The sequence below is a fragment of the Rhipicephalus microplus genome, chromosome 6 (genome assembly GCF_043290135.1).
Source record: "Rhipicephalus microplus isolate Deutch F79 chromosome 6, USDA_Rmic, whole genome shotgun sequence".
In the NCBI taxonomy this organism is placed as follows: domain Eukaryota; kingdom Metazoa; phylum Arthropoda; class Arachnida; order Ixodida; family Ixodidae; genus Rhipicephalus; species Rhipicephalus microplus.
Genome location: NC_134705.1, coordinates 165,019,804 through 165,036,401, shown reverse-complemented (window position 1 = coordinate 165,036,401; position 16,598 = coordinate 165,019,804). Strand labels below are relative to the sequence as shown.

Genomic DNA, 16,598 nt, shown 5'->3' with positions numbered 1-16,598 from the left:
TAACGCTATCGTAACGTCAAAGATTGCCAATATTTGGGACATCATCACGACGTCACCATCACGTAGGTTTACGAACTCTTCATTAAAGAAAACGAGACTGTGTGAGGAAAAGGACGTACACTTACATAGGTGCACAAAAATTCTAGAGGCAGGGGAGGATCAATGAATCAACCCAGCAAAAATACAACGTGACTTTAACCTTCGAGTCATCTCGAGAAAGACAGTAAGAGCTCTGGTGAAACTTCGCTATAGCAATTATGTGGACGCTCTCGGTGGGTGGATGATCTTGCCATTTCTGTATATACATTGATGTAGTACATGTTATACCTAAAGAAAAAGTTCTGGAAAAATTTTTATGAAGCTTCGTCCCACTACGGACTCGAACCAGCCACCACACGTTAGAACCTCGGCCAGAAGATGATTACAAAGCATGCAGCTTACGGTCTCCATTTATGGTTGGCTAAGAAGAAATTTACATTCTCGGAAGAGAAATGAGCAAAAAAGATGGTCTCTACCTTTCAGTCGTCTTAGGCGAATGAGTAAGGCACGGTGTCGCATTATACTAACCAAATAACGAAACAATCTGTTTGACTCAACCTGTTCTCTGGTTTCAGAACTCGGGTAAATGTTGAATGAGATAACAGAATTACCGCTTTAGACACAAAATTAGTTGGGTGCAGTTCCGGTAACAGGATAGAAAGGTGCGTTAGTTGGTAGTTCGTATTGGTTAAGCAAACTTGGAGCTTGTGAACACATAAAAGAAAGAGAAGAGCCACACGGCATGAGCTCTCTATAACAATTAGTGAGCGTTTGTGCTGTGTGGCTCTTCTGTGTTTTTGGTCCGTTTTCGCGCTCCCCGTTCGCTGAACGACTATGCGGTTCTGGTAGTTTAAAAGTGCTGGTTACAGATACGCCTCCAGCTATCCATGTTTTGGTATTCTTTCAGACCTCATTCGAGGATTGGCTGCCTGGTTGGATCAAGCTGAACCCTGGTTCGCACTTCGTATGCATCGGCAAATACACGGGAAACGACAAGTGAGCTAGACGCTGCATGCTTGAAGTGACCCGAATTATCTTGTTTGAGATCTCTTGTTTGAGCAACTATTTCTTGTTTGAGCAACTATTTCTTTCGAATTATCTTGTTTGAGCAACTATTTTACTGGCGTTTATAATTCCATACGTACGTGTGTCCGTAGAAATGCGCCGCAACGCATTACCCTCGCCGCCGGTGTAGGAGCGGTGCCAAGTAGGTCACGCCGCGGTTCCGCGTTGACGTGACGCTCCCCTCACAAGCTTCTTTCGCAGGTAGCGCTGTGCATTTCTTCCTCACCCGCAGCACACTCGCCGCAGCTGCCTGCTCCTCCACCTGCTCGAAATGCACTTCCCTCGCGGTGTACCCTCCTTATCACCCGCAACGTTCGACCACACGTCGAGTGGAAACAATCTTTTGGCTTGTTTATCCGCGATAAAACTTACACGAAGCCTGACCCGCCTGTCTGCCTTTGTGTGTCACAGAAACGCTTGCTCAAGTAAATGCTACACCGGTTTCCACTTCAAATCGTTCTTCCACCCTTCACGTGAACGCACGTTTCTACTGGATCAACGCCGTGCGCACCACTGCTGTTTCGCATTCCATCAAGGTTTCCTTCGGGGAGATAGTCTATAATTTCTCTATTATAACTGAAGAGGGCATAAACAGACACCTTTAAAGTGCCCCGCCACTGTTGTGACGGTTCTCGACTGCTAATTCAGAGGTCGCGAGATCGAATATCGGCCATGACTGCCGCATTTAGATAGAGAAAAAGAAAGTCGAGTCCAGATGGTTGAAAGTTCCGGAGTGTTCTAGTACGGCCTCCCTCATAATCCTACGGTAGTTTCGATACTTAAAGCTCGAACAATTATCACGCAAACAAAGTTTCTAGGTTGACAACAGAGGGAGCAGTGTGTTTAGAAAAAGTGCCCAATGACTTCGCGTACTTTGTACTCAACGATGAGAGAGCACTTTGAATTAGAGAAAGTGGTTGACGATTAAGAGTACTAGATACTCTACTATGGGAGAGCCGAAAGCCGTCCCGTATGAAACGAGCTTACGCCCGTCGTGTCAAACATGCAACAACACTGAGGCGTGCGTTTGGAAAAAGTTGTTAACGATTTTGACGTGTTTATAAAAAAAATTGGCAAATCCTACGTACAGTGGGAATCGATGATATGTGAAGCACAAAGGAGAAGGGTGGATCTGTCACTTGAAAATCAACACAACGTTACGAAGTTGAGGTAAATGATGCCGTACATGACTTTCGTGTCATGATTATCGTGTTAGGATGTGTCATTTACCTTCGTCATCAATTCACGTCACGTGACACTAAATTTAGTATATGTGGAGCAACGAAACGACGGCGAGCGCATCATGAATGGCCCAATACACTCCAATGCAGCGTGGACGCGCGCGCACGTTAGAAAAAACAGGGTAATAATTTAGAGTACAGGGTACTCGACTGTGGTAGAGCTTAAAGCCGTCCCGTGACATCCCAGGCCATTTAGGGGCAGTTTATAGAGGTGTGGGCAGAAAAACCTATCACTACTTGATCCCAACTATTGTGCAACAGCGTCCGAAACGCTTACACTCGGGGCTGGCAAACCTAAAGATATGCAGCCCCAAAATGTGCGCTGGAGAAATGTGTATTAGTATGCACCGTTTTCAAACACTGATGCTGTTTATATGATGAAGTTGTCAACAATCAGCCGCTTCTGATATCGCAAGCGGATCATTTATCCAAATGACTTGTCACCTAAGGTTGCTACAAGGTAGTTTGCATACACAGTCACGATCACTGTTGTTGCCCAACTGTAGCGTTGGGCTGACAAGCGTATGGATGGAGTTTCACGTAATTCCCGGCATTCAGAATAGACTGAGCTTGGAGAGAGCATTCCACAATACGACACAATTACAATTAATCAAATAATGGGTATGTAATTATAAAAGAAAGGATGAATAAATAAATGAAATAAATATTTTCTTGGTGAATAATTAACGAAACAAACAAAAGTAATACTTTATGCACGCACACGGTAAGCTTCGTTTGAATCCATTGCTTGTATGGGCCGGGGCTTCTAAATTTTAGGAGCGAAGCTGCTTAAGGCGTGGGCTGTGCGTCCCCTGTATGTAGCCACCTCTCGTTCAGTTCTAAGTATTACGCTAGCCACCGCCCGATCTAAAGGGTACAGCTATATCCATCCGTCCGTCCGTCCCTCCATCCGTCCGTCCGTCCGTCCGTCCATCCATCCACCCATCCATCCGTCCGTCCATCCATCCGTCCTTCTGTTCGTCCGTCCGTCCGTCCAAAAGATGCAAGATGTTATAAACTAGACGGCGGTACGTGTAGTTGATTATGAAAGATGCGAGGTGTTATAAAATAGGAATGATGCCACATATGGCGCGTGTCATTGTTCGATATAGTGCGGCGACGTACGCTAGGGGGAGCGTTGCAATAAAATAGAGTGGGCAAAATGTACGGAGGATTCATGGTTTACCAGGTTTACCTCCGGAGCTTCGCCCACTCATCATCATTCACTTCGTGGATATGGCGGCATTTTTTTTTCTCGCGCAAGGTTGCTTTCTTAAGAAGGCCTCGTTTTCAATCTCTGCGCTATAATTAACAAGGCTGCTTGCAGTTTCGTACATTGATGACCGCGCTGTAACGAAATTTTTATTAACGTGCTCGCCCTCGTATGGTACAAACAGCAGTGTATGTCATATACAACAGCACTAAGCCAAGTCGTAGCTGGCAATCGAGTAAAAATAAGATCGCTTTTAGTTAGTCGGCACAAAAATATGCGACAGCAGAACATTACCACAATAGCTACCAAAGTCTATTTTTGTAAAGTCGTATCTACATCATGACAGGCCTGCTATTCATATGTCTGCCTTCTGTGAATCAGCTAACAGTCTACTACGCGTTCTTAAGGCGTCAGGAGCGCCTACGGAGCGCGCACTTTGTTGATGCTGTTGCTCTTATCGGCAACTAATTAGGCCTGAGTGCTTTTGAATGGGCGGCATCTTTAAATTTGAGTCAAGTTCGATACCTTAAAAACCACTTTAGCAGGTATTGCGTGAGAGTAGGTTTACAAATTAATGTTACAAAGTACGACATCCAAGACGATCAATGAGCAGTGACGTTGTCTGCAAACTTCGATGAACGCGTGATTGCTCCAATGTCACGGGGGTGGCCATTACACTCCATTGCTGTGCCAATAAAAAATGAGGTGGCAAAAGCAGTAGTGTCAGTTCGTGAGCGTGCGCTTGGGTGGGTTATGTGGTCAGATATACAGTTCAATAGGATTCTTCTTAACTGAGTGTGGGGAAAAAAATGAAATGCAAAAGGAAGAAACCTGGACCCAGCGCCAGGTGTGAGATGAATTACCAACTCGCCTAGCTGTCCGTGCTTCTCGATAGGATTGTGCAAGTGGCGAGGTTAAGGAATATGTGTTAAAAAATTGTGAAACGAAACAGAGGCTGGCGATGGAGTGAACAACAAAAAGATGATCAAGATGAGTTTAACGTTTGAAGCATTGATTGATATGTGGGGTTTAACGTCCCAAAACCACTATATGATTATGAGAGAGGGCTCCGGATTATGAGAGAGTGGAGGGCTCCGGAAATTTAGACCACCTGGGGTTCTTTAACGTGCACCCAAATCTGAGTACACGGGCCTACAACATTTCCGCCTCCATCGGAAATGTAGCCGCCGCAGCCGGGATGCGAACCCGCGCCCTGCGGATCAGCAGCCGAGTACCTTAGCCACTAGACCACCGCGGCGGGGCACGTTTGAAGCATGATACGCTTATGTCAGACAAGTATCATGAATTATGATTGATATGCAAGGTGTAACGTGCCGAAACCACCATATGATTATGAGAGACGCTGTAGTGGAGGGCTCCGAAAATGTCGACCACCTGGGGTTTTTCAACGTGCACAAAAATCTGAGCATATGGGCCTACAGCATTGTCACCTCCATCGAAAAATCAGCCGCTGCAGCCGGGATTCGATTCCGCGACCTGCAGGTCTGCAGGTGAGCACCTTAGTCACTAGACCACTGATTGATTTGATTGATTTGTGGGGTTTAACGTCCCAAAGTCACCTTATCAATATGAGGGACGCTGTAGTGGAGTGCTCCGGAAATTTTGACCATCTGGGGTTCTTTAACGTGCACCCAAATCTGAGCACACGGGCCTGCAACATTTCCGCCTCCATCGGAAATGCAGCCGACGCAGCCGGGATTCCATCTCGCGACCTGCGGGTCAGCAGCCGAGTACCTTAGCCACTAGACCACCGTGGCGGGGCACTTCAACTTCTTGAACAATGGGTCTAAAGTATGAGCATTAAAATGACAAAGGATTATGCTGGCGTTGAAATGAAACAAGTATGCTTTTAGCCTGGTTAGGCTTTGTCCATCGGCGACATTACCACTCTTACACTGGGTTAAGATGCTGTTCGAGTTCAGTTCGCTTAGAAATATTAGTATTTTACGAAGTATTACCCAGTCGACGGAAGTAAATGAATATAAGAAGTAAGATGTAATGATAGGTCAATATTGTGAATTCGGAACAGGGAGGGGTTTTAGTACAGACGCTTGAGCGACCATAGATGGGCTATTATTGAGGCCTACTTGTAGCAGTTAATGAGGAATTCTGTAATCTATGAGACATTCATAGGGTCCATGTAGAGCTGGATAAGCTTTAGTAGTAGGCGCTTATGCAGTACGCTGTGAAATATCTTGGCAAAATCGAAAAAGAACCCCCTCGTTGCTCACTTTACGAATTTTTAGGCTTCGCGATTCCACGCTACGACCGTAAAATACAACTCCCGTTAAGGAGACTGCTTCGTGGCATGGCTTTCGAATAAATTTTTTTTCTAAGCAGTTTGGAGCACTTTTGTGGCTCTGCTGTAGAACGTTTGCATATCATTCAGGATACCTTGGTTCGCATCGCACTAAAATGCAAGATAAGTTTTTTTTTATTTACTTCCCTGTAACTCGACTTATCACTGACGATTAAACTGATTCTTCACCCACGCGAGTACCGGTATATCTGCGAAACGAGCCTTTGTAGCGAGAGCTACAGTCACCGTATTCTCGGTGATTCACCTGGGCCCAGTGGCCGCAACACGAGCTCTGTCTTTGCCTAGCAACCACCACCGCTGACCGAGCGGCTTTCTGCGCCATTCGGAATGACGTCAGTGGGGCCACCAGTCAAACCGCGCTGCAACAGAGGAGGAGCTGTCATTACATCGTATATGCAGAAGGGGCGGCATGGTGGAACTTGCCGGCAGATATGGATATAGTGAGTCGGAGATACTGAAAGAAGCCGGGCTTCGTCGTCAGAACGAAATCAAGAGGCGGGCAGCCGAGAATAGAGAGGAAGAATGAGTAGCGCGCCTTGAGAGACGTAACGGTAGAGAGAATCAAGCTAAACAGTTAGATGAGTCGTGCCTCTCGCTACGCACAACCAGGCATAACTGAGTTAAGCCACCGGCGGTAACGCGTTAAAGGTATTGCTTATTGCCCTTCTTATTTTGTAACTTCGAATGTAGTTGCACTGATTCACATCCCGCTATGCCGTGCCAGCTAGGCCAATTTGAAACTTTGTGGAGTTAGTTTGTAGAGCTCCATTCTTAACGCTTCAAATTATGTGACAGATACGTCTTCATGTTAGGTTGTGCAACATTGTTAAGCTTAGCGTCAGGAACCAAATGTCAACGTAATTTAGAAAAGAAATACGTATGTCGCGAAACCCGTCAGCTAGAGCACTCAGTAAAATGTGTGGTTCCTCTTTGCCATTCTGCTGTGCCATTTTAATTCCGTATCCAAAACCAAATGATCTGAAGTCGAGCGTTATACATTATTTCAACAGTGTTGTGTGTACTCTTTCCAGCATCAGCTTTAAAAGCCCTAAAAAAGCAGTAGATAACCTCGGGAAACCAAATAAATCGCCAACATTAGTCACGATGAATATACAGAGGACGCTGACGAGATTTATCATTCTTACTGACTATGGCAAGGTGTTATCTGTACAAACGACGGACTTACTCGACGCGGGAGACCTTAATGTACCTAGATTCACGAGCAACTTCGCCATGAAACACGTTGTGCACGTAAGTAGTGCTGTCGCATTTTACACATCTTTGGAAGTCAAAATACACACGTTTTCAGCTGCCCAAACAGAAAAAATGTGGACGATGATTAACTATTCTAAGTCGGTTGCTTGACATACGTGCGTGTTCTTTCCAGTAAATCTTAGATGCGAGTTCAGCGCCCTCCCGACTCTTCTTCAGTCATTGTAGCTATCTTTGCACTGTTTTTACTTCCTAAGAAATAAAGTACATCTTCTAAGCCTACACCCATAAAAATGGTAGTGACTGCTGCGTTTACAACATCATGGAAGCGTTTGCTATCTGTAGCAACCATTCTTATCTTTTAGAGGTTGTAAATATTCTCCTACTAAGATCAGGGGGTCTCAAACAGACAGCCCACGCACCGCGGTGCGCGTACAACCTGCAAACTTTTCTTTAGCAGCCTGCCACCCGCACGTGATTGCTTTCTTCTCAAATATTTTTTTTTAGTTTTTTTTCATGAACACGTGCATGAGCTACATGGTCATGACGTAAGCATTCTTTTCACGAGGCAACTCATATAGCGTTCCCGCGTTGAACCAAAAGCGTAGATTAAGAAACAATATTTTAGAACTGGCGTACAGATTTCGGCCATTCGGCACATGTGTATCGAAGTTTCTCAAATCCTTACTCCACCCACCCTTCAGAAATTACACTTTATCTGATACGCTTCGTGTCATTTCGCTTGAGAACGGCCGCTGACATCTCTTTCATGCCCGCCCCCTCCCGCCTCCCCCCACCCCCTCGCTTCAACCGTCTGCGCCTATTGCCTGAGGCCCGCTTTCTGTGCACAGTTCGAGACCCCTGACTTGTACTGCCAGGGTTGGTGTACGTTAGTACTTTCGTATACGTGAAACGTTACTACCTCTGTTCACATCTGTATGCTTTGCTGTAGTTTTGTAATCGGGGCAGTGTTGTGGAAAATTATGCCAAACTGTGATATCCTTCAACGTTTCCTGCAACAACCTTCCAAGTAACCGTTAAATGACATCACTGAAAGAGCACATATCTTCATGAATAGACTGTCGCAAACAGTCCGTTAACTACTAGGAAACAACGATTTCTCACGACAAACCAGAACTTCCTTGACCTCCCTTGCCTCCCTTTCCAGGGTTCATTTTGTGCCCACATGTTTTGACTACCCCCTTCCCCTACCCCTTCCCGAGAGGCATGGGAGACTGCCCTCCTCAACTGCTCATCACTAGAGTCTCCACGGGCTCTGGTGAGACGGGCGCGAGTAAGGGCCTCGTCATGCGGTGTCCCGGACTTAGGACGCCGACCATGTAGCGGGGTCATGCTTTGGCCCCGTACCTCTGTCTTTTATAATAAATGTTTTTTATCATCATCATCAACTGCTAGTGGAGATACAGGAATTCGCCGCACGCCTTAAGCGCTTTCTATCTCTTTGTCACGCCAGCGAGTTCACTGAAAGATGTGTAGGATCGGCGTGACAATGGTGCGAGTGGTCGCACGCCCTTGTCAGCGCGCATCATAACTTTGAGTGTTTAGCTTTTCATCGTCAAACGCGCAGCTTACATTCAATGTGGTCGCCAGCGTGCGCCTGGGCATGTGGCGGCATCCCGACGAGGCCATGGTAACTATACAGCTTACACTGTTCAAACCAAAATGACAGAGGGCTCAGCTAGTTGCTAAATATCATTCAGACACGTTGTTTAAATATGGTCATGAGGCAAACGTCAAGGCGCCCCAAGCACTGTCGAATAACTGAAAAAAACGCACGACGGCGGAAAAGAAAGAAGGAATGGAAACTCATCTTCGCATGCTCAGGCAACTGCTGGACACATTGATGCAGTGATGAAGTACGCTGGGCAAGTTAGTAAATCATGATCCCATGCTGTGCATTCGCTATGTTCTTTCTATCAATACACCACGCGCGGACGTTTGCGGAAAGGTAACTGTTAAGGAGCTCTCACCAGCCTCTCAAAATACGAAAACAAAAACGAGGGCGTTAATCTCGCCTGGCGATTTTCGACTTACTGGCACACTTCGTGACGCAAGAAGAGTGGTCCCCGTGACTTCGTTACTGTACGTACTCTCGATTGGTCCATATACGCGATACATCAGGTGCGAATTGTCCCCTACACTGCTTTACCATGCAGCCGCCCGCCAGTTTTTCTTTGCCTCTCATGCACGATCAACTTAATTCGCTTTGTTTCCGTGTGTGTCTTTGCGTGTATGTGTGTGTTCATTCGGGCAGCGGAAGCTCAGACAGCAACGTCTATCCGACAAGCACGAAATCTCAATATGCTCAATGCTCAGTTCTGACATAGTGCATGTGCTTTTAAGAAATGTGTGGCAAGGAGGAGATATGGCCTGTAGGAAGCGTAGCAAATACGAGGAGGAACCCACTCCTTCACCTTTGAACGCGGTTTATGGGACAATGCCACATAAAATATATTTTCAGGCCTGCTGATTGCCACTTTCACCCATCGCTGCCTTTATTTTTTGCAATGCCAGTCGAAAAGTGCGCTTTTCAACGGGAGTCTTCGGTTCGCGTTAATTCAGGGAGTGGTCGTAATGCGGCGCTACATGATAGGTAGCTCCGCTCGCGTCGCACGTGCGTCCAAGCGCTTTCCGCCGAAGATGCGACAGGCGTGTTTCCCACTCCGATACCATACGTATGTCAGATTTGTTCCTTCGGTCTCCTCCTTTGTGGCTTCAAGCAATGCCACCGCTGCATCATAGCGCTCTCAAATTCAACGCACGCAGTAGCGTTGCAGTGACGCTTTCCCATTGGTGTCCCGCATAACGCCACGAACGGCGACACATTAGACACTTTTAGCTGGGCGCACTTAGGCCACGTTCACACTGAGCATTCCGGCCGCCGAAAGTGCTCCGAATCCGGTTCGGCGGCGGCAAGATCCGCCGAAAGGGCCCTCTCCGCGCCGATCGCTCTCGGACCAATTTTCGCGGCGTCTGCCGCCGAATCGGTCACCACGGACCAATAGGAGCGCTAGTCAAGGAATTTCGAAAAATGGCGGCCAAGCCCTACTCACTTGTTATGCTGCAGTGCGCGTAACTGAATGTTGAAACTAACGGGAGTTTAACCTACTCTGTGCCTACTTCGCCTCCGTATTTCGTGAAAGAGGTGACCGAGCTTGCTGTTGGCGTGACCGAGCTTGATGCGGTCTAGCAAGGCAAAACGAACCCACCCACGCCGCTGGCGTCGGTGGTTTTTCTGCTCTTCGTGCATTACAAGACAGCCACTTGTCAGCAAAGTAAGCAGTACTGTCTTTTCTTGCGTACGAGAATCGTCGAAGTATACACCACCGGATAGCGTAGTAGCATTTGCGATCCGCGACAACAACCGGGTGACAGCGCATCCATCGCGCGTTCGCCCCGTATAGTAGATGGCATATTCGGCGGCGCGGGGCGCGTCCAGTGCGAACGACGCTGTGTTTCGGCAGCAGGGGAATTTCGGTCGCTGTAGAAAGCGGATGTTTCAATGTGAACTAGGCATTAACGAGCTCACGTACACAGCACTGCCACGGGAGAGAACGGCGCATGTGCAGTACGTAACGCATCGGTTCCAGAGATACGCGCGTACGCCCGAAAAAAGACGCGGCGTGCGTAACCGTGACGAGGCGAAGCGTACGCGGCGTGACGCTCTCGCGATATCTCGATTGAGATAGGAACCAGATAGCAAAACGGCAGCGATAGCATGGAACACAGAGAGAAAAAAAGCCGGCCCAAACAGAGTATATTTTACTTTGAGAGACGATGTTGCGCTGCTGCCGCACGAGGGTGCTAAAAAGCACCAAGAAACTGTTTTATTTCTAAGAACATTTGTCTAGTTGAACCAAACGTATATCGGTACGGTCAATACGGTGAACTAAAGGTGTCGTTGAGTGCTTCGCATGCAGCGTACACAACGTGTCGTGCCGCGTACTTAGGCTCGTTGCGTACGCCCAACTAAAAGTCTCAAAGCACCATATCTTTTACACAGCCAACGTGACGACCAACACTATGAACACGACGAATGCGAGACACCACCCCACGGAATCGTACACAACTAAACAAAATGAAAATTTCTTGTGATTCCCGTCTTGAGGCACTACATGATTGGCTCTCTCCCGCATGAACGCAAACCGCTCACGAAGAATACGCGACGGGTAATCGCAGGAAAGGGCTAGAGGAGAGGGTGGCAAATGACTGTATCGGGCGCATCTTGCTGACATTGATATACTAGAGGAGGCGCTGCTTGATCGAGCGAGCATGCACGATAGGCTGTGAAGCCAGGATGTCAAGTCACTGCCGGCACCGTCTTCCGTGAAACAATAAAATGCTCGCAGCGAGTGTTACACATGGAATAGCTGAAGATTGCTTTTTGCGTGGATAGGGGCGGTGGTTTATGAAATGTATTGCGCATTACATTTTTGTGCGTGATTTATCAGTAAGCCATTTATCATCTCTCTTAAAAATAAAATTAAAGCCATTGAACGCCCTTGGTTAGAAAAAGGGTTAATACACCATTTACGAACGCGATATATCATAGGCTTCCTGCAGCACATGACACTTATTTACTAAGGTACAAAACAGAAAAACTTTCAGGTGTCCACAGGCATCAAAATTAAGCAGCAGCTCATATTTGAAGCAAATGACTTGGGCTATGGTTTCGGTGAGACTGTCGCGTAATTGTAACATCCATGAAGAAATGGTGGAAACTAAGGAAATAAATGTTCCGTAGTTAACAGCAAGTACACGACGTGGCGCACCAGTACTTCTTCCCTCTATTCCAGAAAGTAATCGGAGATGTTACAACAAGCCCGCGGTGCTCTGCGCACACAGTCACCCTCTTCACACACAAAAACTCCTCTTCTGAGAACAAATTGCCATGCGCGTTTATTGCTTCATTTTGGCTTCTTCGTGGGGCGAGCAGCGAACGTAAAAATTCATCTCGCTCAACCTAAGAAGCCAATTAAGTGGAGCGCGAAGATGTGTCTACTTCATTTCGTCATCGTTTTGCAGCCAAGCAGAACACGTCTCGGCAAACACGCTCATCAAAAACGCTAAATCTGCACTTCCTAGCGACGTCTCGGAACGTTACGTTATCGCAGCATTTAGCGTAAGCGAAACTCGTCTCAAGGTGTCTAACATCAAGGCTTATTCGCCAACAAGTAAGAAAAGCACACGATATCACTTTGCAGAAAGAACGGAACGTGTTAACGCGTTTAAAGCAAGTCAAAAGCATACCTTAGAATAACACAGCGAATGCACATCCATTCCATCGCAATGAACAGCACGCTCCCACTTAGCTTTCTGATCGTCCTTGGAGAACGAAAACACTCGAACATTCGGTATATTGTCAATAGTGATGGCAGTTGGGCCCGCAGAACTGCTCCGTTGGGAGAGCTTGTAGGTGATTCACTGCGCCAATGTTCAGTGAGCGAAGAACACTACATCACCAGGCAGCTGTTCACATACGTGGAAAAACACGGTATCTTCAAGCAGTGAGCAAAAAAAAAAAAAAAAAAAACCACCAGCACACGCCAATAGGCTTCGCAGGCTTAGCAATCCTGCTCTCTCGAATGTCGGCAGCATGCAATTGTATGTCCACTCAGCAAGAGGCGATAGTCAAAAGTGAGTGACGTCAAAGGCCATTACCGAAGTAGCGAGCAGGCATGGATTATTGTTTCTAGGTGACATTGGTTGGGGTGCCCTTTAAAGCATTAGTTTTTTTTGCGACTTGTTCGACGGTTGACTAATGCATGCACTACTGTTATTGATATGCCATGGTTCGATCATTGGACACGCGTTTATTCATTCCCGTCGCTGTAGAAATCTGGGCACTCATAGAGTTGCAGCATGAACACACTCAGCAATGTAAAGATAGATTCGAACGTGAACATCCGGTTACAGATATCCCATGTTCCTATAAGACTAGCTAAATAAATTCTGCCACTGCGCAGATAAAGAATAAGCGCCTAATAGACAAAAACTCCACTGACAGATGTTTGATTAAAAACCCAACAAATTCACTCATTTCCAGACCGGTGTGGTGTATAAGGGTCACTTTAGCTGCAGCTGCTTGTAGGAGAGACGGGCTGTTTTCTAACCAGGAGTGATTAGAACGCAAGAGAACGCTAACTAAGGGCTCACCTTCTACTCTGGCTTTACATTGTTCACGGTGTAGGTGCGTGCCAGATTTGATTAATGCGCTTTTTCGTACGAGTACGTGGCTGAAGAAGCGCGTCTAATCATTCGTGCGTCGAGTATCGATGATGGTGATAGCGTAAGCGCGAATCAACCGTAGTTTACTTAGCACCAAAAAGAAATCAAACGTATTAACCATACCACTTAACGTGAAAACCCACGTGGGCCAGATTGACAGGTTCGCATATTGCTCGCGTATGCGCGGTTCAGTTTCCATTTGTTCTTTTCCGCCGCTGTGCGTCTTTGCAGTTAGTCGCCATTTGCGCTGTCCTGATTTATTCCTTGTGCTCATGTTTGCCTGCCCCGTTTTTTGTAACTCTCCAATCTCAAAATGGCCATAGACTTGGAGTTTATGGTTTATCTATTTGGTTTTGAGGCAGAATATGTCGAGTGCAGAGGTGAATAATTTGCAGGTTGCTTAGAGAATTATGTATCAATTTCAGGAAGTGTGCTGCGATGTAACATTTGGCTCTATATTATTCGTGCTTTCTGATCATACTAAATGAGTGTTGCAGGATGATTTTAAACCTGTTGTAATCGCAGTTTTACGCTACGCCGTACAACACATAAATCCAAATAGGGATGTACAAAAATTAAGGCCTTAAACGTAAAATGCAATTGTGTTAGAGTTCATGGTTAAGACATCTGTACAACATTCACGTCCCTGGAGTGTAAGAGGTAGATAAGCTGAAGTGGCGCGTGCCTGTTAGAATCATCTTCAGCGCATGCTCACCTCTGGCGTTTCCTTTCCTGTACCGGGTATAACACGTGTGCGACTAATATCTGAAGGGCTTTTCTGTTTGCTTAAAGCTGCTCCCTGCTGTTACTCCGTCGATACCGCAATCAATACAAAGAGTAGGGTTGTATATATCCTTTGCGGTTAGCATGTGTGTGGCGTAGAATCCTTATATTCTGGGCATGCTCTCATGAAATACCAATGTATTTGATAAGTCGGCTGCTGCAGTGTTGGATCTCTTGGCAAGCCGAAAATAGTTGCACTGCAGTGCCATGCCCGAAATGCAGCACCAAGATGTGTTCTCAAGTGTATAACGAAAGGAAAAAAAGTTATCACTCATTTCGTCACACGTTGCGGACTATGATATTTTAGCATTTATAATTTCTGCCTCTTGTATAATAAGCCAAGCTCAGGAACATGAAACAAAAGAACTATTGCTTTCGTGGGTCATCGAAACTGTTACGCTGAATTTTCAACAAAGCATTGGCCGCACTATATCTACTTTACTCTGTTTCAACACTGTGACTCAGCACTACCAGAGCTATGGGGTGTAAGAAAACCACACGCTTGCCTGTTAAAACATAGTCCCATATAAACCAATGCCTTAAAACTGACAAGGTTGACTAGCTTTCTAAGGCATTGTTTGGGCTGCATCACCAGACTAAGGCCCGTATTCAGAAACCAAGCTCATACTTTCCTCCATTTTTCGTTATCGGTTTTAAACCGTTATTCAACATGATAAACAGATTGGACCAGTATACATGAACCAGTCTTGTCCATATCTTTCAACCCTGTTACCATTATTTGGGCCTTTATAACGCATGTAGAGAACACAGGAAGTTGAGGAAAACGTGAGGTAAGGCCGAGGCTGGTTTGTGAATACGGGCCTAAGAACGCTGATTCTCCAACGGACTTGCTACTCAGCGTACAGCGTCTCGCACTCGTCGGATCCTCCTTCAGTGGAAACGAAGAAGAGAGGATAGAAGAGTTGCAGCGGAAGATGCGACGGAATGCGTCGACGAGGAAGCACTCATACGAGAGCCACGAACAGCGTCGGAGAGAAACAGCCACAAAGGGAAATATTCCACCGGCATGAACGTCTACAGGCTCGCTCACTGGATTTTGTGCCAACCGGACGGGTTCCTGCGATCTACGACGACAGCGCAGCTCTGGCCGACTGGCTCACCCTACGCCATCTCCTGACGGCGACAAGAGCTCTCGCTGAGTGGTACCCCGTCCTCGGATTCTTGCGACCGTGTTCATCTTTCCTGTGTTTTCCTTATATCTGTATGTGGGTCTCTCTGTCCCTGCCCTATCTCCATCCTTATCTCTTTATTCCTCCCTATCCCTTTTAATACATCCTTACCGCCATCACTCGTGAGTCACCGTTGAGGTGTCGCACTATGATGTAAACAATTACGGGGCTCACTTTTATCTTCTTCTATCTCTTTTAAGAACCACTTACACGAACTTCTACCGATCTTCGGTAGAACAAGAAATGCACGGTTTAAGTTCTCATTGTGCCCACTTGTTCCTGCTTGTTCCTGCTTGTGTGCCTGTTGTGCCTGCTTGACCACAGTTTCACTGTATTTTTATGTTGATGAACTAGCCTTATCTGCAATGAGCATGCATAGACGATTCGGCGAGCAGACGTCGTGAAGACGTCGAGCAGATGACATTGCGCGAATGTATGCATGTAACGGGGCTAACTGCCCTTCCTATTGGCTGTAGCCTGTAGCCCCGACAGTGCTGAAGGGAACTTTTGAAACAGTGTGTATAGAGCCGCCTTTCTGTTCCAAAAAATACATTTTCTCGTCAGTATTTGTAGGCAGCAATTAGGAATGTAACGCCAGTGTAGGTGCATATGAAAATAACTGCGAGAAAAGTTGCTCATTATGACTCATTATTTATTTATTTTCAGATAACATCCTTTTGAAACCAGCGTGTCACGGATAGACGTACGAACAGCTTCAATATTCCTACTAGACGATTTCTTGAACGTGGAAACGCTTCTCCTAAACCTTGATTCAGAGTAATAAATTTGTGTGCACAGCCCCATAAAAGCGTATTCGTTGTGTTTTCTTTTGTGACAATGCTGTGGTATTGTGATTGCCGCGTAGGATCGGCTTAAGCATGCTTGGTGGTGCTGTCACGATGCTATAGCTATTTTTACATGTTAAATATCTCTGCATAGAGAAATTTTAAGAACCCTTCGAGAAAACGTGATTTCAACTAAAAAAAATGAGGCCCGGTTAACCCTTTATTTTGGGGTACTGCTACGCGCATCTTCACGTTTGTGTGCCGTGCCGTTCCTTGGATTAAAATTGTATTTCGGCGCTGTGCTTAAGCGTATCTTAGAAGCTATCTAGAACAAAAAATGCATGCTTGCGAATCGCTCCATTGTGTGCCGCAACAATCCCAGCTGTTAAAAAAAAGAAATCTATAAGCTCTTTCAAAATAAACTATTTCAAACAATTCTCATCGACTATCAAGACATTTATTTGCCCTTTATTTTGAGTA

The 16,598-nt window shown here is 46.1% G+C and overlaps 1 long non-coding RNA gene across 1 annotated transcript; it reads left to right on the top strand.

Annotated features, from left to right (window-relative positions):
* The first annotated feature begins 951 nt into the window (after positions 1 to 951).
* LOC142765022 (uncharacterized) lies at positions 952 to 16,082 on the top strand. Its single transcript, XR_012884019.1, has 3 exons — positions 952 to 1,035; positions 6,931 to 7,150; positions 16,000 to 16,082. It is a non-coding gene; the product is annotated as an uncharacterized LOC142765022 (long non-coding RNA).
* The last annotated feature ends 516 nt before the right edge of the window (positions 16,083 to 16,598 follow it).